Below are 23,376 nucleotides of genomic sequence, written 5' to 3' on the forward strand. Positions count from 1 at the left end.
CACTATAGGTTTATAGATAGTATACTATAGATTTTTTGATAGTATACTATAGGATTTATAGACACTAGGTTTATAGATACTATACTATAGGATTTATAGACACTATAGGTTTATAGACACTATAGGTGTATATATACTATACTATAGCATTAAAAGACTATGTTTATAGACACTATAGGTGTAACGGTTGTCTTCTGGTGAAAGAGAGGCGGACCAAAATGCAGCGTGGTTATTTTTGTACATCTTTAATAAAGATGAAAATACAACAATCTACAAAACAAGAAACGTGAAAAAACCGAAACAGTCCTATCTGGTGCCACAAACACAGACATGAACAATCACCCACAAGAGACCTAAAGAATATGGCTGCCTAAATATGGTTCCCAATCAGAGACAACGATAAACACCTGCCTCTGGTTGAGAACCACTCTAGGCAACCATAGACTTACTTAGAGTACTACTCTAACCACAATCCCATAACTACAAAAAAACCCAGACAAAACAAACCACATAAATCCCCATGTCACACCCTGGCCTCACCAAAATAATAACGAAAACACAGAATACTAAGGCCAGGGCGTGACAGTACCCCCCCCCCCCCCAAATGAGCGGACTCCCGGCCGCCACCTAAATCCATAGGGGAGGGCGTCTGTCCACGGTGGCGGCTCTGGCGCTGGACGTGGACCCCATTCCAACATAGTCTCTGTCCACCTCCTTCGCGTCCCTTGATTGGCGACCCTCGCCGCCGACCCAGGCCTACTAACCCCAACAAAGGGCCCACCTGGACTGAGGGGTGCCTCACGACTGAGGGGAAGCTCGGGACTGAGGGGAAGCTCGGGACTGGGGGGAAGCTCGGGACTGGGGGAAGCTCGGGACTGGGGAAGCTCGGGACTGGGGGAAGCTCGGGACTGAGGGAAGCTCAGGCAGGTTGATGGATCCGGCAGATCCTGGCTGGCTGGCGGTTCCGGCAGATCCTGGCCGACTGGCGGATCCGGCAGATCCTGGCCGACTGGCGGATCCGGCAGATCCTGGCCGACTGGCGGATCCGGCAGATCCTGGCCGACTGGCGGATCCGGCAGATCCTGGCCGACTGGCGGATCCGGCAGATCCTGGCGGATCCGGCAGATCCTGGCGGATCCGGCAGATCCTGGCGGATCCGGCAGATCCTGGCCGACTGGCGGATCCGGCAGATCCTGGCCGACTGGCGGATCCGGCAGATCCCGGCCTCCTGGCCGACTGGCGGATCCGGCAGATCCCGGCCGACTGGCGGATCCCGGCCGACTGGCGGATCCCGGCCGACTGGCGGATCCCGGCCGACTGGCGGATCCCGGCCGACTGGCGGATCCCGGCCGACTGGCGGATCCGGCGGATCCCGGCCGACTGGCGGATCCGGCGGATCCCGGCCGACTGGCGGATCCCGGCCGACTGGCGGATCCGGCGACTGGCGGATCGGCGGACTGGCGGATCCTGGCGATCCCGGCCGATCCTGGCGGATCCGGCGGATCCCGGCCGACTGGCGGATCCGGCGGATCTGGCCGACTGGCGGATCCGGCGGATCCTGGCCGACTGGCGGATCCTGGCCGACTGGCGGATCCGGCCGACTGGCGGATCCGGCGGATCCCGGCCGACTGGCGGTTCCGGCGGATCCCGGCCGACTGGCGGTTCCGGCGGATCCCGGCCGACTGGCGGTTCCGGCGGATCCTGGCGGTTCCGGCGGATCCTGGCGGCTCCGGCAGATCCTGGCCGACTGGCAGATCCTGGCGGTTCTGGCAGATCCTGGCGGACTGGCGGTTCTGGAAGATCCTGGCGGTTCTGGCAGATCCTGGCGGACTGGCGGTTCTGGCAGATCCTGGCGGATCCTGGCTGACTGGCGGCACTGGCGGCTCCTTGCAGACTGGCGCCACTGGCGGCTGGCCTCACCAAAATAATAACGAAAACACAGAATACTAAGGCCAGGGCGTGACAGTACCCCCCCCCCCCCCCCCAAATGAGCGGACTCCCGGCCGCCACCTAAATCCATAGGGGAGGGCGTCTGTCCACGGTGGCGGCTCTGGCGCTGGACGTGGACCCCATTCCAACATAGTCTCTGTCCACCTCCTTCGCGTCCCTTGATTGGCGACCCTCGCCGCCGACCCAGGCCTACTAACCCCAACAAAGGGCCCACCTGGACTGAGGGGTGCCTCACGACTGAGGGGAAGCTCGGGACTGAGGGGAAGCTCGGGACTGGGGGGAAGCTCGGGACTGGGGGGAAGCTCGGGACTGGGGGGAAGCTCGGGACTGGGGGAAGCTCGGGACTGAGGGGAAGCTCAGGCAGGTTGATGGATCCGGCAGATCCTGGCTGGCTGGCGGTTCCGGCAGATCCTGGCCGACTGGCGGATCCGGCAGATCCTGGCCGACTGGCGGATCCGGCAGATCCTGGCCGACTGGCGGATCCGGCAGATCCTGGCCGACTGGCGGATCCGGCAGATCCTGGCCGACTGGCGGATCCGGCAGATCCTGGCCGACTGGCGGATCCTGGCCGACTGGCGGATCCGGCCGACTGGCGGATCCGGCCGACTGGCGGATCCGGCGGATCCGGCCGACTGGCGGATCCTGGCCGACTGGCGGATCCGGCGGATCCTGGCCGACTGGCGGATCCGGCGGATCCTGGCCGACTGGCGGATCCTGGCCGACTGGCGGATCCTGGCCGACTGGCGGATCCGGCGGATCCTGGCCGACTGGCGGATCCCGGCCGACTGGCGGATCCCGGCCGATCCGGCGGATCCTGGCCGACTGGCGGATCCGGCGGATCCTGGCCGACTGGCGGATCCGGCGGATCCTGGCCGCGGATCCTGGCGGATCCGGCGGATCCTGGCCGACTGGCGGATCCGGCGGATCCTGGCCGACTGGCGGATCCGGCGGATCCTGGCCGACTGGCGGATCCTGGCCGACTGGCGGATCCTGGCGGATCCGGCGGATCCTGGCCGACTGGCGGTTCCGGCGGATCCTGGCCGACTGGCGGATCCTGGCCGACTGGCGGATCCTGGCCGACTGGCGGTTCCGGCGGATCCTGGCCGACTGGCGGTTCCGGCGGATCCTGGCCGACTGGCGGTTCCGGCGGATCCTGGCCGACTGGCGGTTCCGGCGGATCCTGGCCGACTGGCGGTTCCGGCGGATCCTGGCGGTTCCGGCGGATCCTGGCCGACTGGCGGTTCCGGCGGATCCTGGCGGTTCCGGCGGATCCTGGCGGCTCCGGCAGATCCTGGCCGACTGGCAGATCCTGGCGGTTCTGGCAGATCCTGGCGGACTGGCGGTTCTGGCAGATCCTGGCGGACTGGCGGTTCTGGAAGATCCTGGCGGTTCTGGCAGATCCTGGCGGACTGGCGGTTCTGGCAGATCCTGGCGGATCCTGGCTGACTGGCGGCACTGGCGGCTCCTTGCAGACTGGCGCCACTGGCGGCTCCTTGCAGACTGGCGGCAGTGGCGGCTCCTTGCAGACTGGCGGCGCTGGGGAGACGGGTGGCTCAGGCGGCGCTGGGCAGACTGATGGCGCTGGGCAGACGGGAGGCTCCGGCAACGCTGGAGAGGAAGGCTCTGGCAGCGCTGGACTGAGGAGCTCTGGCGCCTCTGGAATGAGGGGCTCTGGCGCCTCTGGACTGAGGGGCTCTGGCGCCTCTGGACTGAGGGGCGGGAGCTCTGGCAGCGCCGGACAGACTGGAGACTCTTGACGGCGCCGGACAGACGGACAGCTCAGACTGCGCCGGACAGACTGGAGACTCCGGCAACGCTGGAGAGGAGGAAGGCTCTGGCAGCGCTGGACTGAGGAGCTCTGGCGCCTCTGGACTGAGGAGCTCTGGCGCCTCTGGACTGAGGAGCTCTGGCGCCTCTGGACTGAGGAGCTCTGGCGCCTCTGGACTGAGGGGCTCTGGCGCCTCTGGACTGAGGGGCTCTGGCGCCTCTGGACTGAGGGGCGGAAACTCTGGTAGCGCCGGACAGGCGGGAGCACCTCTGTTGATGGGACGGAGAGACAGCCTGGTGCGGGGTGCCGGCACTGGTGGTACCGGGCTGGGGACACGCACCTCAAGGCAAATGCCTTGCATACTACGCCAAATCAACTGCTCTCTTTCTTCACACTCCCCCAATTCTATTAACACCTCCTCGAGTGTCTCCTCATCTCCCATCCGTTCACTCTCCTCCATTCTGTCCAATAACTCCTCGACCCTCTCAGACTCAGCCCTCAGCTTCGCCGATAGCTCCGATAACATCCATTTATAGACACTATAGGTTTATAGATACTATAGGATTTATAGTCACTAGATTTATAGATACTATACTATAGGATTTATAGTCACTATAGGTTTATAGATACTATATTATAGGATTTATAGACACTATAGGTTTATAGATACTATACTATAGGATGTATAAACACTATAGGTTTTTTGATGGTATACTATAGGATTTATAGACACTATTTGTTTATTGATACTATACTATAGGATTTATAGACACTAAAGGATTTATAGACAGTATAGGTTTATAGCTAGTGTACTATAGAATTTATAGACACTATAGGTTTATAGATACTATAGGGTTATGATCACCAGGGTTTATGTTGTCTGTTGTGGGAATGCATGTGCCTTGGATGGCACATGTTTAATGAATTACTGAAAAGACTCACCTTATGCTCGAGTGGCAGGTTGCCAGCTTTAAACACTGCTGTTTACCACCCGGTATATGGAGTAGGATGAACCTGCCCCTTAGAGGCTGACCTTCAGATCAGTTTTGTGTTTCCTCCCTCAAATGTTAAGGTAAGGAGTTATGCAGTATAAACTCATCCTAGATCTGTGCCTGAGTGCAACGTGTACCTGGAAGGGATCCAGATTGGATGAAGTCAGTTCCCACGTCTGTCTGCAGGCTAGGGCAAAGTAACAGCAGGAGCACTAGGATTATAGTTGAATGGCGTCAACTCTATTTGCACCAACAGTACCTTTTAAGGCAGCCACACCGCTCTGATTCAGAGGTGTTGGGTTAAATGCGGAGGACACATTTCAGTTGAAGACATTCGGTTGTACAAGTATCCCCCTTTCCCTGATCTGTTTATGAATGCAGGTAAATCCTCAATATAAAGTGTGATTTGAAAACACAACAGGAATCACCCAGCTATTTGTTTCATGTGAGAATGTCATGGTCCATCATGTTTGGTCCTCTTCAGCTTTGGACATCAATCTCCTGTGTATTTCATGCCTATTCTGATGGGTCTGTGTGGCATGCTTTATTATGGGGGGAAGGATTTGACTCTGACACCATGCTGCTCTACCTGCCAGTGCAGCAGAAGGGAGCCACAAAGAGGTCACCCACTAATACAGCCTTTCCCAAACTAGGGGTCGTGACCCCATATGGGGTCGCCTGATTTGAAAATGGGGTTGCGAGAGAAACTATGAAAAAAAAAAAATATATATACAAATAAAAATTGTGCTTGGTTCATAGAACCGGGTTACGTCAGTAACCTCCAGTAGCCACTAGATGAGGATGTAAAAAACAGCAGTGTGTGGCTCTATCTTTTTGAACGGTTCAAGTTACAAAATATTCTGACCCTATCACTCAAAGTTAAGGCTCTCAGGAACACGTGTTTGTCTTCTGTTTCCCTCTACAAGGCCCAAAAGTCTCATTAGAACTGAGTGGACAAGACCAGGCCCTAAATCAGACAGGGGGAGAAGAACATCATCAAAAGTAAACATTGGCCGTTGATTACGTAACTTTTTTTACGGGGGGATTGCACATTTAAAAAGATATCTACAGTAAACGGGTTTGCGGGCCCAAAAAGTTTAGGAACCCCTACACTAATAGATGGGTGCATGGCTGGGGACCACCTTTGAAGGTGAACTAGATGCACAGCCACAATATTTTTTTTTTAAAAAGACTATCGTTAAAATGTGCTTTTTTTTTAGTCATCGTTTAAGGTTAGGGTTAGGCATAAGGTTAGCAGTGTGGTTAGGGTTAGGCTCAATATTTTTTAAGAAGAGAAATTGAAGGTTTATGAGATATGTCATAAACCTTCTCTGGCATCAATGGTGATGGCATCGTTGGGGTCACATATTGCCCTCTTTTTCCTGAATGTTGTTTTGAAGAATATGTCAGTGTTGACCTATTTATGGAACAGATGACATTTGTTGGATAATAAAATGTAGGTCCTGAAAAAGATGGTCTTGTTGACATTCCCAAACAAAGCTCTGATTTAAATCTACAGCTTTTCCAATGAAAAGGGAATCAGGGCAGTTCAAGACCATTTGTTGTGTGTCAAAATAGATCAGAGGTTTGATTTCCAGTCATCTACACTAAGTGTTTATTGTCTTCTATTCATAGGGCGACCTTAATAACTTACAGGCTTGTGCGTGGTACAATTAAATAACTAGAAATAGATCACACGCAAGTGTTGGGAATTGAGACAGTCGGCACATCTCAATGATCCTAATGTATATGCTGTGCAATTGGAGCGCCAGCCACGCTCACAACGCTTACTTGCTGTGGTGGTTTAGATTTCTAGGGTTGAATCCTAACAGGGACATTAATGTAATCACCTGTTATTTGTGATGTGCTAGGATTTCAAGTTGAGTTTAAGCCCACAGAGAGTAGTGAGCTGTATAATTTGATGGCCTTTGGCCCTGGTTTGCTTCTGGGTCTAGAGTTTTAGAAAACACGTCAACAGTGTCATTTGACAACTGGTTACTTCACAATCTTATGGGTGCTTAGGGCCAACAAAAGCCACCTCTAGCCTCCTCTCCCATTCTTTGTGTTCATAGGCAGCCATTTCCTGTGTTTGTTCTGTACCGCAAACACAGGCCAGCTGCACCTATTTGCAAAAGGTACAATGGAGAGAAAGTAGGGTACAGCAACACAGAGAATCTGACAGGGGAGATCATTTTCACTGTACTCTTTCTGAGTTGGTTGCACATGAGAGATTGTAATTGGAATAATGCCTTATTGATGCATATCTCCGGCATTGTCAAATAATATTGCAATAAGTCTCGTTGGGCAGCGTGTTGGTGATTTATGACATGTCTGATATAACAAGCCCACCATATGTATGATTAATGTCTGTCTCTAGTCGTCGGTTGTGTTGACGGTGTATCTGCGGGGGCCAGAACACTCAACAAAAAGTTAATAAACGCAGCAGGACAGTCAGATGACGTTTTGACAATAGCAAAGACTAATAATGTTCATTAGAGTTTGACTAAAGAAACAAATCTTAGTCAGATTGGATATTCAAGGTTTCTCGGAAAAAAAAGAGAAAAAAAGGTTTCTTAACAATATGTTTGGATATGTCCAAGGGTGCTTATGTATACACCTTACAGTGGGTGAGACACACTAATGGCACCAATTTAATTGTAAAGTGGTATCCTTGGGCATGGAAGAGATTTGATTCTTACTATAATAGAGCCAGAGGGAACCACAAAACTAAATGTATTTTGTCATTTTTTACCCCCCACCCCCTTCATTGTGACTCCTTTACTTTTACACATTCATCGACTGTCATCCACACTGTTGATTACTTTCAAAAGAAGCATGATCTAAACTCTGAATGAACCAGATTGAGTGAGTGTTGCCGGCTGCCCTTGTGGAGTCACAATGACTCCTTATGAATGATTAGAGCCCAGAGCTGCTGCTGGTACACTAGATACAGTACTAGTCAGTTTGGACATCTTCTCATTACAGGGTTTTTCTTTATTTGTACTATTTTCAAACATTTTAGAACTATGAAATAACACATATGGAATCATGTAGTAACCAAAAAAGTCTAAAACAAACCCAAATATATTTTATATTTGAGTTTCTTCAAAGTAGCCACCCTTTGCCTTGATGACAGCTTTGCACACTCTTGGCATTCTCTGTTCCAGCTTCATGAGGTAGTCACCTGGAATGCATTTCAATTAACAGGTGTGCCTTGTTAATTTGTGGAATTTTGTTTTTCTGGAAATGCATATCAACCATTCAGTTGTGTTGTGACAAGGTAGGGGTGGTATACAGAAGACAGCCCTATTTGGTACAAGACCAAGTCCATATAATGGCAAAAACAGCTCAAATAAGCACAGAGAAACGACAGTCCATTACTTTAAGACATGAAGGTCAGTCAATCTGGAAAAGTTCAACAACAAGTCTCTTCAAGTGCAGTTGCAAAAACTCTCAAGCGCTGTGATGAAACTGTCTCTCATGAGGACCGCCACTGGAAAGGAAGACCCAGAGCTACCTCTGCTGCAGAGGATAAGTTCATTAGCGTTAACTGCACCTCAGATTACAGCCCGAATAAATGCTTCAGAGTTCAAGTAACAGACACATCTCAACATCAACTGTTTAGAGGAGACTACGTGAATCAGGTTTTCATGGTCGAATTGCTTCAAAGAAACCACTACTAAATGATGCCAATAAAAAGAAGAGAATTGCTTGGGCCAAGAAACACGAGTAATGGACATTAGACCAGTGAAAATCTGTCCTTTGGTCTGATGAGATTTTTGAGATGCAGAGTAGGTGAACGCATGTGTGGTTCTCGCCGTGAAGCATGGCGGAGGAGGTGTGATGGTGTGGGGGTGCCTTGCTGGTGACACTGTCAGTGATTTATTTTGAATTCAAGACACACTTAACCAGCATAGCTACCACAGCATTCTGCAGCAATACGCCATCCCATCTGGTTTGCGCTTAGTGGGACTATCATTTGTTTTTCAACAGAACAATGATCCAAAACACACCTCCAGGCTGTGTAAGGGCTATCTGACCAAGAAGGAGAGTGGTGGAGTGCTGCATCTGATGACCAAATTGAGATGGTTTGGATTGAGTTGGACCGCAGAGTGAAGGAAAAGCAGCCAACAAGGGATTAGCATATGTGGGAATTCCTTCAAGACTGTTGGAAAAGCATTCCAGGTGAAGCTGGTATAGAGAATGCCAAAAGTGTGCAAACTGTCATCAAGGCAAAGGTGGCTACTTTGAACAATCTCAAATATAAAATGTATTTTGATTTCTTTAACACTTTTTTGGGATACGACATGAGCCCATATTTACATTTACATTACATTTAAGTCATTTAGCAGACGCTCTTATCCAGAGCGACTTACAAATTGGTGCGTTCACCTTAAGACATCCAGTGGAACAGGCACTTTACAATAGTGCATCTAAATCTTTTAAGGGGGGAGGGGGTGAGAAGGATTACTTTATCCTATCCTAGGTATTCCTGAAAGAGGTGGGGTTTCAAGTGTCTCCGGAAGGTGGTGATTGACTCCGCTGTCCTGGCGTCGTGAGGGAGTTTTGTTCCACCATTGGGGGGCCAGAGCAGCGAACAGTTTTGACTGGGCTGCGCGGGAACTGTACTTCCTCAGTGGTAGGGAGGCGAGCAGGCCAGAGGTGGATGAACGCAGTGCCCTTGTTTGGGTGTAGGGCCTGATCAGAGCCTGGAGGTACTGAGGTGCCGTTCCCCTCACAGCTCCGTAGGCAAGCACCATGGTCTTGTAGCGGATGCGAGCTTCAACTGGAAGCCAGTGGAGAGAGCGGAGGAGCGGGGTGACGTGAGAGAACTTGGGAAGGTTGAACACCAGACGGGCTGCGGCGTTCTGGATGAGTTGTAGGGGTTTAATGGCACAGGCAGGGAGCCCAGCCAACAGCGAGTTGCAGTAATCCAGACGGGAGATGACAAGTGCCTGGATTAGGACCTGCGCTGCTTCCTGTGTGAGGCAGGGTCGTACTCTGCGGATGTTGTAGAGCATGAACCTACAAGAACGGGCCACCGCCTTGATGTTAGTTGAGAACGACAGGCCAATGTGTTATTTCATAGTTATTTCATAGTTTTGATGTCTTCACTATTATTATACAATGTAGAAAATAGTAAAAATAAAGAAAAACACTTGAATGAGTAGGTTTCAACTTTTTACTGGTAGTGTACAAACAAAGTATGTGGACACCCCTTCAAATTACTGGATTTGTTGCTGATAGGTGTATAAAATTGAGCATACAGCCATGCAATCTCCATAGACAAACATTGTCAGTAAAATTACCTTACTGAAGAGCTCGTACTTTCACCGTGGCACCGTCATAGAATGCCACCTTTCCAACAAGTCAGTTCGTCAAATTTCTGCCTTGCCCGAGCTGCCCCGGTCAACTGCCCCGGTCAATTGTAAGTGCTGTTATTGTGAAGTGGAAACTTCTGAGAGCAATAATGGCTCAGCCGCGAAGTGGTAGGCCATACAAGCTCACAGAAGTGGACCTCCAAGTGTCTTCTGTCCTCGGTTGCAGCACTCACCAAGTTCCAAACTGCCTTTGGAAGCAACGTCAGCACAATAACTGTTCGTCGGGAGCTTCGTGGAATGGGTTTCCATGGCCGAGCAGCCGCACACTCACCGTGCACAATGCCAAGCATCGGCTGTAGTGATGAAAAGCTTACCGCGATTGGACTCTGATGAATCACGCTTCACCATCTGGCAGTCTGACTAACGAATCTGGGTTTGCCGGTTACCCGGAGAATGCTACCTGCCCGAATGCGTAGTACCAACTATAACGTTTGGAAGAGGAGGAATAAAGGTATGGGGCTGTTTTTCATAGCTCGGTCTAGGCCCCTTAGTGCCAGTGAAGGGAAGTCTTAACGCTACAGCATTGACATTCTAGACGATTCTTTGCTTCCAACTTTGTGGCAACAGTTTCATCCTGTTTCAGCATGACAATGCCCTGAGCACAAAGCGAGGTCCATACAGAAATGGTTGTAGAGATTGGTGGGGAAGAACTTGACAGGCCTGCACAGAGCCCTGACCTCAACCACCGCTAACACCCCCACTAATGCTCTTGTGGCTGAATGGAAGCAAGTCCCCGCAGCAATGTTCCAACATCTAGAGTATGGATCCCAGAAGAGTGGGGACCAACTCAATATTAATGTCCATGATTTTGGAATGAGATGTTTGACTTGCAGGTGTCCACTTACTTTTGGTCATATAGTGTATGAGGCCTGCATTGCCTGTGTTCTGCAAAAGTAGAGGTACATAACTAGTTCCTCTTATCACACCCCAGTTAATCTACTGCCTGTTCATCTACTGCCTGTTCGCCTGCCTGTGCTACTGGTTGAGCTGAAGCTGATGCAATGCTCTCTGTCATCTGCAGTAGTGCTGAGTTCCGAGAACCTGGCTCCCAGTAATAAACCATTGATAGGTTTGCTGAAGTGCGGCATTAGTGCATTTTCTGTCTGGTGCGCTGTGCACTCTGTGATAGGCTGTTTGGAAGTAGTCCTGGAAACAGTTGACTGTACTGTTGGCCGGCGCTTTCTCTCCGACTGTCTCATCATTCTATAAAAATGTGCTTCCAGAGAAATTTTTTGGACTACAGACCTCTTGACGGCACAGCTTGTAGCCAATAATCACAACATGAAGTGTGTTTTGATGTGACTGATATTCTCTCCCTGTGTGTTTTCTGAATGATCCTCCAGCATATCATCATCATGACAGACTATCAATAATGTAGTTATTGATTCAGTATATGTTACATACAGTACATGATTGTTTCACAATACATATTGTACAACAGTAAGTAGCGTATGATACACGTCAGGGTGTGTGTTATCGGTGAATAAGTACTTGCCCCAGGGGTGTACTAAAGCACTGCAGCGGTGAAGGGAGCGAGGGGGATCTTTCTGCTTATTACCTCTCTGAGGTATGCACTTTGACTCCCCGAAAATGACTGCTTCTCATCCATTGCTTTATTCTGAATATCTATTGGAAATAAACCGTTTGAAATTACTTACGTCGGGTGCACAGTTTCTAGTATGACATCACTCTGAGTGCATTTAATGTGGTGGTTTTGAATGGAGGAGATATGTAAATGAATGCAGCCCTGCAGTGACATTGTGTGCTGAGAGGGCACCCTGTGGTGTCAGGATCAGTCATGATGACGTGATGGAAAGGATAGACGGCATATAGGATGAATATATTCCGAGTTTTGCTGTTGCTGTAGTGAATCACCAGTCAGTGGAGGAGGGGACTCCAATGAGCGAGCCCGAGTGTGTGTGTGTGTTTGCCAAGTGGAGGGGGGAGTGTGTGTGTGAGGGGAGGGGGAAAAGGGGGTATTGTCCTGCCTCCGTACCCTCCTTCCCTCTCTCCCACCTCAGGCTGGCGATCTCCTCTGACAGCCTCAAGGTGGAATGTGGTAGAAGGACCTGAAACAAGCTGCGTGTTGTCGTTGCCCCTTTTCTTTCCCCTCCCCCCTCTTTTTGTCAGAGGAGAGAGTTAGACTAGCCCCATTCCTCTATGGTGGTGGCTGGCTCTGACTCTTTGTCGGCTCAGTGTAGGGAATAAGGGGGGGTGGCTATGTGGCTGAGCGGTGTGAATATAGCATGTGCACCATAGAGCAAGCGAGCACAGTTCAGCCATGAAAGCCCAGCGGGAGAGGCTGAGGATTCCAGGACTGACGTTGGAGTGAGTATTTTCCTTATCTTCTTCTTGGGGTTGGTGACCGCACCACTGCTCCACACTGCAGCAGACGGCTTCGTTGGTCTCTGCCGTTGCACCTCCTGTTTTCCTTTTCTCTCTAGCTAGTAGCATTGTGGAGCGTTTAGCATCATGCAGCATTGCCACATACAGCAGCAGCAGCACTGTAGCAGTGTACACGGTAGGATGTGTCACGTAAAATCCTCTGTAGTGATAGTGATGGGGACAGTGTGTGTGTGTGTTGCTGTGTGTGTCAAGCAGAGGACTGCCACACAACCTCTGTTTGGTTGCGATGAAACCCACTGACACACCCACACACATGGACACACAATACAGTGATGATTAACTGGCAGGCTTTTGTGACGCATGATCAATAAGTTGATGGGCAGTGGAGTGGCCTCATACCCAAGGCCTTGTTTTTATGTTGGACAACAGATCCCGCCTGCTACCAGTGACAGGAATCTGCTGGGCCTGAGACCCAAACAACAAACACTCCGCCATGGCCCTGTTGTGTTCCTGTTGCACATCACACAGATCTGTTCTTTGTGTAATGACTTGCGAAGGCAGTCGATTGGGTTCTCTCGGGTCACCAAGGCACATGTTTGTTTGCGTCCTCCGAGACTTCTGCTGGCGCAAGTTTAGGTATTGCTAACTCGGCATATACGTAGCCTACGCATCTAATTTAGATCCAGTTCAGTGTCGTTACTGACAGGAAGGTCAATTCTGCAGCTCTATGGAAGGTCTAGTGTTTAATCGTGGACTATTGAGATGCACTGTGCTGTTATTTGCTAATACATTTTGATTGTGTCTACTAAGTGCCATGATAGCAGGAAAAAGTCTGTTTATTTTCTACTTGAATTACACAAAGTAAACAGGCAGTGGTTTGGAGGGCTGAAACCTTCACATCTTAAGAAGTGAGCTTTCTTTCCATGCCAGTGAAGTTACTTTAGAGGTTTTTTCTGTTTTCTCATAGCCTTGGGTAATCCTTCAGATTTCAAGTAGGATTTGGTTGCACTGTGCGCCTGTTTCAGGTTTCACTCTCCACCTCGTGTGTGTGTGTGTGTGTGTGTGTGTGTGTGTGTGTGTGTGTGTGTGTGTGTGTGTGTGTGTGTGTGTGTGTGCATAGTATGGATGCTTTTTATGATAATCGCTTAAGCCTAGCAAGCCTCAAGCACCAAACAAAGTCTCTAATCCTCAAAGATGCTAAACCTGTGTTGCGTGAACAGACAAGTGCCTTGGTAACCTATTTCCAAAACACAATTTAGTTTCATTTCAAAGCTGTGCTGCTGCTGCTGCTCTGTGGTTAATGTATGTCAGCTAGCTAGCAGGACAGGGTATGTGACTGCATACATCAGCCCGAATCACTTCACAGGGCTTCTAAGTGAAAGTAGCCATTGTCCGTCCTGTGCAAACGTAGCGTGCTAAAATAATCACTATTTACAAAACTTACTTTTAACTTCCAGCCTCACTCCCCGAAGCTTGAGCCCGACACCCACAAGTCCTTGCAGCCCTCTCAGCCCGTTGCACGCATTTCATTTTTGGAGGTAAGCGTCACGAGCTTCTTTGACCATCATGTTAATTTTGTATTTGTGGGTTGAGGGAAATCCATGCTGGACTGTGAAAGGTGTGAGTCGATAGTCCATGCGATCAGTAGTTTGTCATAACAGAGAGGTGTTTTTTTTTCTCTCTGAAATCGGTTTCCTTTGGTGCAGCTTTGATGGAAGAGGATAGAGTGCTTATATAATGTTCTTAGTGTCACCACCTCCACCTTACTCCTTTTCTATAGTCTGGTTTTGAGGCTTCTCTTTCAAGTGCAAAGAAGGATTTGTGGCATTTTGCAATTCTTCAAAGTGGGGAATGGTCAGAATCCCCATGCTTGATTGATTTATTAGAAAAGGCATTTGAAAGAAAAGGGTCATACAGTGATTTTAGGTCACAATGTTGCATACCTTTTTTCCCATTACTGTTGTTTGCTCTATACCTCTTGTTTTAGACTTCAACCATATGACCTTCCAACCATCCAAGTAAGTTAAGTCCTTTCAACATTGGAGCCAACTGAAACCTTACATCAACACACGCCCACCCTCCCACCCTTTCCCCAAAATGAGGTCCGCTACCGCCCATGTTGGCCAATAGCTAAATGGATTTAGATGGAACATGTACCTGGTCAAATGGGCCTTTGCGTCTTGCTACTGTGGCTGAGGCATGTCAAGACTGTATCATCTGGAGGAGTGACAGAGGGGGCGGGGTGGTATGGCTGTCTCCCTGAGTGTTTCCTTCACTTCTCTCTCTCCTCGCTCTCCCTAAATCCTCTCCTCTCTGCGTAGCACACTAATGATGTCGGAGATAGCAGGTCACACTGTCCTCTTCCCTGTCTCTTGATGTGTCGCATGGCGAGCCGCCGTGAATCAGCCTTTTGTTCCTGGAGTAGGTTCATCTGGTTTCGCATATTCAACTGGGTCATTGAGCTCGAACCCTACTTTTGTTGTATTAGCCATTTTGGCTCATTAATGTTTACATGACCCCTAGTTTTCTCCCCTCCTACAACTTTGGTTGTAATGAGAAGGACATAAAAAAAGGATAAGGAGTTCATCCTTTCTGGAAATCATGCTGTTTTTCTTGTGTGATTGATAGGCTACAGATGACTCGAATTAGTCAAGTTCAAGAGAGCACGGTAGAGGCAGTATCCATTCTAAATTCTGGAAATTACTCATATTTATTCACTTGTGTGCATCAGTTTCATGCTCATGTTTTATTGATAACAGCCTTTGTAGTATAAATGATGTCGTGGTTACTGTTTTGTGATGTTTGGAGTGGACTCATGTCGTCGATTAATATTTTACGGACATTAATATTCTTCATATAGTATGCTATACTTTTTTATAAATCCATTGGCGATGCATGTGTTGACGCCAGATACGTTTTCAACTGTGAATATACGAACGGCATGAAAGACAGAGTTGTCTATCAATAAGTAGTCACCTCTGACCACATATTGTGCTGCTAGCTACTCTCTTACAGCTCCATTGAGAAGAGCAGTAGCTTAACATTGAAGTTATTCACTTCCACAAAGACTGCAACATTTATGCCGTACAGTAGTAGCATACTGTTCATAGTTGAAACTAGGAAATATCTTAATTGAGAATTTTGTAGGAAAGTGGCTAATCTCCAAAAACATCACATCTTTGATGCTACTCTTTCCTCCTATCTGCATTTTGTAAAATGTTGGCATATATTTGTTTATATGAAATGTCACTCCGTAGTTGATGACCTGAACTGTAATGTGTATTTTAATTATGCCTTGTGTCGTCTGCTGGTTACTGTTAGTGTCACACTGTGAGTAACCAATGGGAAGGTCTTCACACTGACTAGTGAACCCCTCATCATGCTTGTCAGAGCTATTTTAGCGTTAGCTGCTACTGCTAGCTAGTTTTTTTCCAGTTTGATTTTGTACATTTATTCTACAATATTGCCCTGTTAGAATGTTTTTTACTAGCTACAACAAGTTTTCAACCATTTTGGTAGTCAGGTCATGTCTACCCGTTAAGAAACAAAAGGCAAATCACAGTTGCTATAGTAGCTTGCTAATGCTAACCAGTCAATGAGAAAAGGATATAATTACTCGCTAGGCTAACCAGCAAGGGCAGACTGGGTATCCATCAGCTGATCAGCTTCAGTATAAAGCCTTTGATGTCAAGTATCTGGTGTCAGTCAGAATTCCCCCATGTGTAATATCAGCCATCAGGACAATAATGTTTCACAGTGATTCCAGAGAACATGGTGAACTTTAATCAGGATTAATGAATTAGGGGAGATTACTCGACTCGGCTAATTGCTGTGCTGCACAGAAAGTATAATTTCCCCCCAAATATTTGAAACCCATTACTGTAAGTTATGGGCAAGAGAATTAGCACATCAAACCAGAACACTTCCCTTCTTATTAGTCCTTCCTTTTAGTCTAATGTACTGACACCATGTTTCTATTATGTGCATATTCAAATATATTTAATTGAGTCAAAGTTTTGTAGTAAACTGTAGTTTGAGGTCAACACCAATCAAAATGTAGCTGCTTTCCCATATAGTTCATTTATAATTTAAAATATATTTATTCACATTTGAATAACATTGTGTATATTATATTGTATAACCAACAGAATATCTGTTGATGTCTGACGGACTGCAGAAACATCAATGTTTAAAAAAAAAATCTATAAACCACCAGCTTTAAAGTGCACCTCTACAGACATAATTTAAATACGCTTCCAATAAAGTTTAACCTCAAATTGATCTTCTGACTAGTCTGCACATCTCCATCTAATAACGGAATCAGTTTACCATCAACGATGGTTGTGCCTTTGAAATCACCCTCTTTTATCTGGAGCACAGAAGCAGAGCAGGGCCATAATTAGTGCTGGGCTGGGCCTGTCACATCACTCTACCGGGACACAGAGCTCTGAGGGGGGGGGGGGGGCTGGGAGGCCTTGCATGACTACCTGACGTCAGCATCACTGCTTCACATTTTAAGAAGGTGTTCTATCACAGGTCCTGACGAGGGACCCTGGGGTTTTACAGCGCATGTGACCTTGTTATCAGCAATGCTTATGACTATTGGCTAGAGCTCTCTGCAAGCACATGGTCTGACCAGAGCGCAGAGTTTTTCTTGGTCAGGTAATTTGATTGAACCTGATTGTATGATCCAAAAAAGTATATTTTTGTGTTCATTGCAGGGACTTGCTACAGTATCTATAGATAGGGCCAGGAGTACTTCCTGGCCAGGTCACGTGGTTCTAGGAAAAACTGTCTGGACTTTGGCCACTGTTTTGGAGCACTGCATCAGTTGTCAATCAATGCCTGTGTCCTGTGATTGGATCCCATTCTGTGTCCCTGACTGGGTGTCAATGGGTGTCTCTATTTCCCCTCAGGGAGTGTTATGTATCTCCCGAGGCTCTTCAGGTGGAGCATACACAATGTAACATGAACCTGGCTGACATCACTGTTGACTCCCGCCATGCTATCTGCTGTGGAGTGTGTGACTGCGTGCCTCTCCTCCTACCCAACTGCCTGCCTCTCCTCCTATCAAACTGCCTGCCTCTCCTCCTACCCAACTGCTTGCCTCTCCTCCTACCCAACTGCTTGCCTCTCCTCCTACCCAACTGCCTGCCTCTCCTCCTACCCAACTGCCTGCCTCTCCTCCTACCCAACTGCCTGCCTCTCCTCCTACCCAACTGCTTGCCTAGCCGCCCTTCTCACAAACAAAACGTGCAAGCTGATCTCAGCCAACTGCCAAGACTGTGTGTGTGTGTGCGCGAGTCTGTGTGAGTGCTTGCGCGTGTGTGTGTGCGTGCCCGCGTCTGTGTGTACGCGCATTTGTGTCTCATCTGACCCACTTGTTTACCTATAGTCCCCTGTATGTGGCCTGTTATCTTCCTTTACGATAGTCCAGTGGGCATGAGACAATGGGATCAAAGGGTGGCAGGAGTTAAGATGAGATTGTCTGTCATGAAGTGAGTCAGCCTCTGTCTCACTGCCTGCTTAAGAACAAACTGTAGGAAGGATGAACTATGGAAGAGAGGGGGGGAGCCTGGCTGCCTTTAATAGAGGACAACCGTGGAAAAGCACAGCGTTTCCATTTCAAACAGGACCTGCTTAAGATCGGCCAGCCCATGAGGCATTTTGGAGGGGAGCCAGATTGCGAAAGCTGTGAATGTACCGCAATGTCTGCTGGTGATGCAGCACTGCTCTGACTCACACCCCCCGCGCTTGGGACGCGGAGTGGTAGATGCCGCCTGTTACATGATATGGAGCATGTTGAGCTGGTAGGGAGAGAGAGAGAGGGGTGAGTGACTGTATGGGATCTGGAAACAAACGCACAGAGAAAGGAAAAGCAAAAGTCAGCTTTTATAAGGTGTTATATCCCGGTCGTAGAGGCTTATAAGCTGACCTGAATCAAACAGTGTTCCCTGGAGTACGTTTTTTGTTTTTTTGGAACTGCACTTAAAGGACACTGCAGTGTCCACTCTGCCAGTGTGTGTGTGTATGCCGCAGCTGGCTGCAGATGTGTCCGAGCAGCAGAGTAAGTTTGGAGCCTTGGAGGAGGATGGGGGCTGTTCAAGTGTTGGAGCTTGTCGGCGGGACTGTTGTTGTAGGGGACGGGTCGCCCCCCATGTTCATGACACCCGGCGCTTCTCATCGCCGGGTCTTTTGAGACCCCCAGTCCACGTCCCGCTTCCTGGAAGGGGCTGGCATGACTTTGGCACAATGTCGGACTCCAGTCTGTGGACGGTTCTCTCCAATTTTACTGTGCCACACTTTCTCAGCAGGGCCAGGCTCAGACGATCCAAAAGGTAACCTTGATGACAAACTGTGTGTTTTTGTTCAGTGAGTGTAGGTTTGGTTCTTCTATCGGTCATATGTAGGCTACTTGGGACTTTGTAGCCAGAGTTGTTTGAAGAATTCAGAGATGAGTAGAAGAGCAAGCCTATTCTACTACCTTTTGATTTGGACAGACCAGTGAGTGACCAGTAGTGAATGTGTTTCCTTGTCATCTGAGATGTTTTATGCTGACGTTGACCCGGGACAATAAGTTGGGTGTTCCTGCCTACGTATTGTGTGTGATTGAGCCTTGTGGCACTGTAACGCCAGTTGAGTGTTTGATTGCTTTCAAGGCAGTATCTCGTGGGCCATGCACTCTATATAAAGGAGTATGAGTAACCTGTCTCCTTAAGGTGGAACAGGGGAGTGTTGACTTTTAGGAATATGACGTGAAATGTGATATCTGGTACCTCTCATCTGTTACCTCATCAGAACAGAAGCCACAAACTTTTCCCATGAATACTGTAGGTGTGTCTTAAAGGTTATGGGTGGAGTTTGAGCTTCATACAATGACCTTTCATTGAACATCCTTCTCTCTGTAGCACTGCATCGTTCAGAGGGTTTGTAAGTTACATCGCGCTCTTCCTCACATGCACTTGGTCCAGTCCCTCCTGAAAGTCCCTCCTGAAGAGCGCGATGTAACTTACAAACCTCTGGACGATGCAGTGCTCCACGGGTTGACCTATTTTGTACTAAAGAACGGCTTCATATCAGATGATGTCCTCACTACTCTGCATATTCATATCAGATGATGTCCTCACTACTCTGCATATTCAGGACATGTTGTACTGCACTCTGTGATCTATTCCTTTCATCAGAAAATCATCAGGGGGCTTTTTTTCAGTATAAAGACGTAGATTTATAGGAGGAACTGAAACAAATTGACATAAGAGGCTGTTTAGTTTATTAGGATCCCCATTAGCTACTGCACATACAGCAGCTACTCTTCCTGGGTTCCACATAAAACGTAGAAATACATGACAAAGTTCAGAACAGTTGTAGACAAGAACAACATAAGGTTATTACGTTGAATTCAAAATACAAGATAAAATAAGAGTTATATACTCAACAAAAATGTAAATGCATTTATTTTTATTTTACTTGAGTTACAATTCATATAAGGAAATGATTCAATTCAAATAAATTAGTTAGGCCGTAATCTATGGATTTTACATGACTGGAAATACAGATATGCATCTGTTGGTCACAGATACTTTAAAATAAGGTAGGGGCTTGGATCAGAAAACCAGTCAGTATCTGGTGTGACCACCATGGCTCTATACATAACTGAGCGACGAGTTAAATCTGTTTTTGGTTTGGGTACCGTGAAAAAACCCATAGTGGAATGTCGGGTGGGGTATGTATGCCTGTTTGAAGGGAACGCAACTAGATTATACACGCGGTTAGGCATTTTTTAACAGAAATGTTTCTTAAAAAGAGAAGTAGTACATTTCTCCTCAACCATGAATGTTGTTAATGTTTGTTCTGTGCAGTTAATGGCAAGGTGTGCTGCTTTGTTTTGAGCCAGCTGCAGCTTTGCTAGGTCTTTCGTTGCTGCACCTGAAGTGGATTGGAGCCAAAATGGGCAGGGTCAAAGTTAACTGAACTAGAGGGATTGCTGTGAGTGAATAGGCATGTTAATATCAGTAGTAAGTGATTTGATTATGTGGGGAGCAGAGCTTTCTCGGTTGAGATCAGATGGGAGGGATGTTGTCCCATGTAAGGAGAACACAGAACAGTGCACAGAACTACTGTATGGTCATGTCCTGAACTGGGATGAACTTGAATGGGTTTATTCCCAGTTGTGTAATACGAATAGAAGTGTACCATATAGAAATGATTGTTCTCGAACTCCACGTTATTATGGAAAAAAACATGATCTGTTTTGTTATACTTTTATCTGTGATGAACCATTGAGACATCTGAAGTGCCATGCTGGGTATTTGTGTTGTGGCGTTATCCACTCTTTCTAATACAGAAATGTGATTCTTTCTTTTTACTTTTTGGGTTTTGTTTTGTATTGCTAGGTGTTACTGCACTGTTGGAGCTAGAAACACAAGCATTTCCACTAGATATTACTGCACTGTCGGAGCTAGAAACACATGCATTTCGCTGCACCTGCCATAACATCTTAAAAATCTGTGTACGTGACCAATAAACTTTGATTTGATGAGCTAAAGTAGGAACTTTGAGGTGAACAGGACATGCAATATGGGAATATATTTGTTAAGTAATACATCTTAAATTTCAACAAACATTTCTGTAAAAGCAGTATTCCCAATGACCAAATTGTGGTAACGTACAGGAACTCAAGTTCTTTTGTTCTTCCGATCTGGATGAATACCTCACCATCAAATGCCTACCTCCCCAAGATGATAATTTTATTCGATTTATACGGCTCTCAACTACACTAGACTTTGATCAAACTGGAAACCTCATATATTGAGGCCGCATTTAATGTAGCTTAGATAGAAATGTATTGAAGGAAATCTGATGAAAACGCTACCGAAGTTCTATCAACACATCTCCTATGCTACTCGCGCATCGAGCACTCGTGATCATTACTTCTCCTCCTTCCGGGGTGGCTACAAGGTCCTCCTTTGCCCTCCCTTCAGCAAATCAGATTTCCTCCCATTTTGCGCCTCCCCTCCTATAGGCAGAAAGTTAAACAGGAAGTAGCTGTGGTAAAGTCTGTTCAACGTTAGTCTGACCAATCGGAATCTATTCTTCAAGATTGGTTTGATCATGCGGAATGGGAAATGTTCCGGGTTGACTCTGAAAATAGAATCGATGTATACACTAACTCGGTGACTGAGTTCATCAGGAAGTGTATAGAGGATGTTGTTCTCACTGTGACTATTAGAACTAATCCAAACCAAATATGGATAGATGGCATATGCCAAACTGAAAGCACTAACCACCACATTTAATCACGGCAAGGTGACTGGGAACATGGATGTGTACAACTGACCAGCTACAGTATTCCCTCTAAGGCAATCAGAAGCAAAATGACAGTACAGGGATAAAGTGCAATTCAATGGCTCAGACACAAGACGTCTCCACAATTCATTATTTCACTGTTAATATTGCAGAAACTTTGTTTTTTTTAATTCACAACTTAGTGTGTCCATTTAAATCTGAAAATAAAGGGCTTTGACAAAATTATTGACACCCTCGACTTAATATTTGGTAGCACAGCCAATCAAGCGCTTCCTATAGCCATCGATGTGCTTCCTGCACCTCTGTACTGGCAGTTTGGCCCACTCCTGGTTTGCTGTGCAAACTGCTTCCATCCTTCTTACAAGTTGTCAATGGGATTTAGATCTGGACTCATTGCTGGCCACTTCAGAATAGTCCAGCGTTTTTTCTTGAACCATTCCTGTGTGTTTGGGGGTCATTGTCCTCCTGGAAGACCCATGACCTTCGACAGAGACTCAACTTTATGACACTGGGTCTGACATTGCGCTCCAAAAGGCCATGCACACGTTCAAGTTCCAGTGCCAGAGGCAGCAAAGCAACCCCTAAACATCACTGAACTGCCTCCATGTTTGACTGTAGGGAAGTTATTTTCTTTGAAGGACACATTTTGTTTTTACGTAAAAAAAAAATATATTTTTAAATTCAACAGTTTTCTGGAAGAAATAGTGTGTTTGAAAAAAGTGCAAGGGACTCCTTATTAATTAAGGGAAAGCCAAACCCTGAGCCGCCGACGTGGGCCACTGCCGCTCACGAGGACTGTGAACTCTCGTTCTCCGTGGCCAACGTGAGTAAGACAATTAAGCGTATTAACCCTTGCAAGGCTGCCGGCCCAGACGGCATCCCAAGCCACATCCACAGAGCATGTGCAGACCAGCTGGCTGGAATGTTAATGGACATATTCAATCACTCCCTATCCCAGTCTGTTCTTCTGCTTCAAGATGTCCACCATTGTTCCTGTACCCAAGAAAGTGAAGGTAACTGAACTAAATGTCTATTCATCAGGAAATGCTTTGAGATGCTAGTTAAGGATCATATCACCTCCTTGCCCAACACCCTAGACCCACTACAATTTGCATATCGCCCCAACAGATCCACGGATGACTATATCGCCATCGCACTGCACACTGCCCTATCCCATCTGGACAAGAGGAATACCAATGTAAGAATGCTGTTCTTCGACTACAGCTCAGCCTTCAACAACATAATGCCCTCCAAGCTCATCACTAAGCTTGGGGCCCTGGGTCTGAACCCCGCCCTGTGCAACTGGGCCCTGGACTTCCTGACAGGAGATCCCAGGTGGTGAAAATAGGCAACAACACTTCTGCCATGCTGATCCTCAACACAGGGGCCCCAGAAGGGTGCATGCTCAGCCCCTTCTTGTACTCCCCTTTCACCCATGACTGCATGGCCATGCACGGCTCCAACTCAATCATCAAGTTTGCTGATTGCCAACAACGACGAGACAGCTTACAGGTAGAAGGTAAGGGCCCTGGCAGACTGGTGCCTGGAAGATTACCTCTCCCTCAATGTCAACAAAATGAATAAGCTGTTCATGGACTTCAGGAGACACCAGAGAGGGCACACCCCCACCCAT

General features: G+C 47.6%; 1 pseudogene; it reads left to right on the forward strand.

Annotated features, from left to right (window-relative positions):
* The window catches only part of LOC115147158 (microtubule-associated serine/threonine-protein kinase 1-like), a 166,558-nt pseudogene that overhangs the window by 88,428 nt on the left and 54,754 nt on the right, over positions 1–23,376 (forward strand).

Source organism: Oncorhynchus nerka, linkage group LG19 (assembly GCF_034236695.1).
Source record: "Oncorhynchus nerka isolate Pitt River linkage group LG19, Oner_Uvic_2.0, whole genome shotgun sequence".
Lineage (NCBI taxonomy): Eukaryota > Metazoa > Chordata > Actinopteri > Salmoniformes > Salmonidae > Oncorhynchus > Oncorhynchus nerka.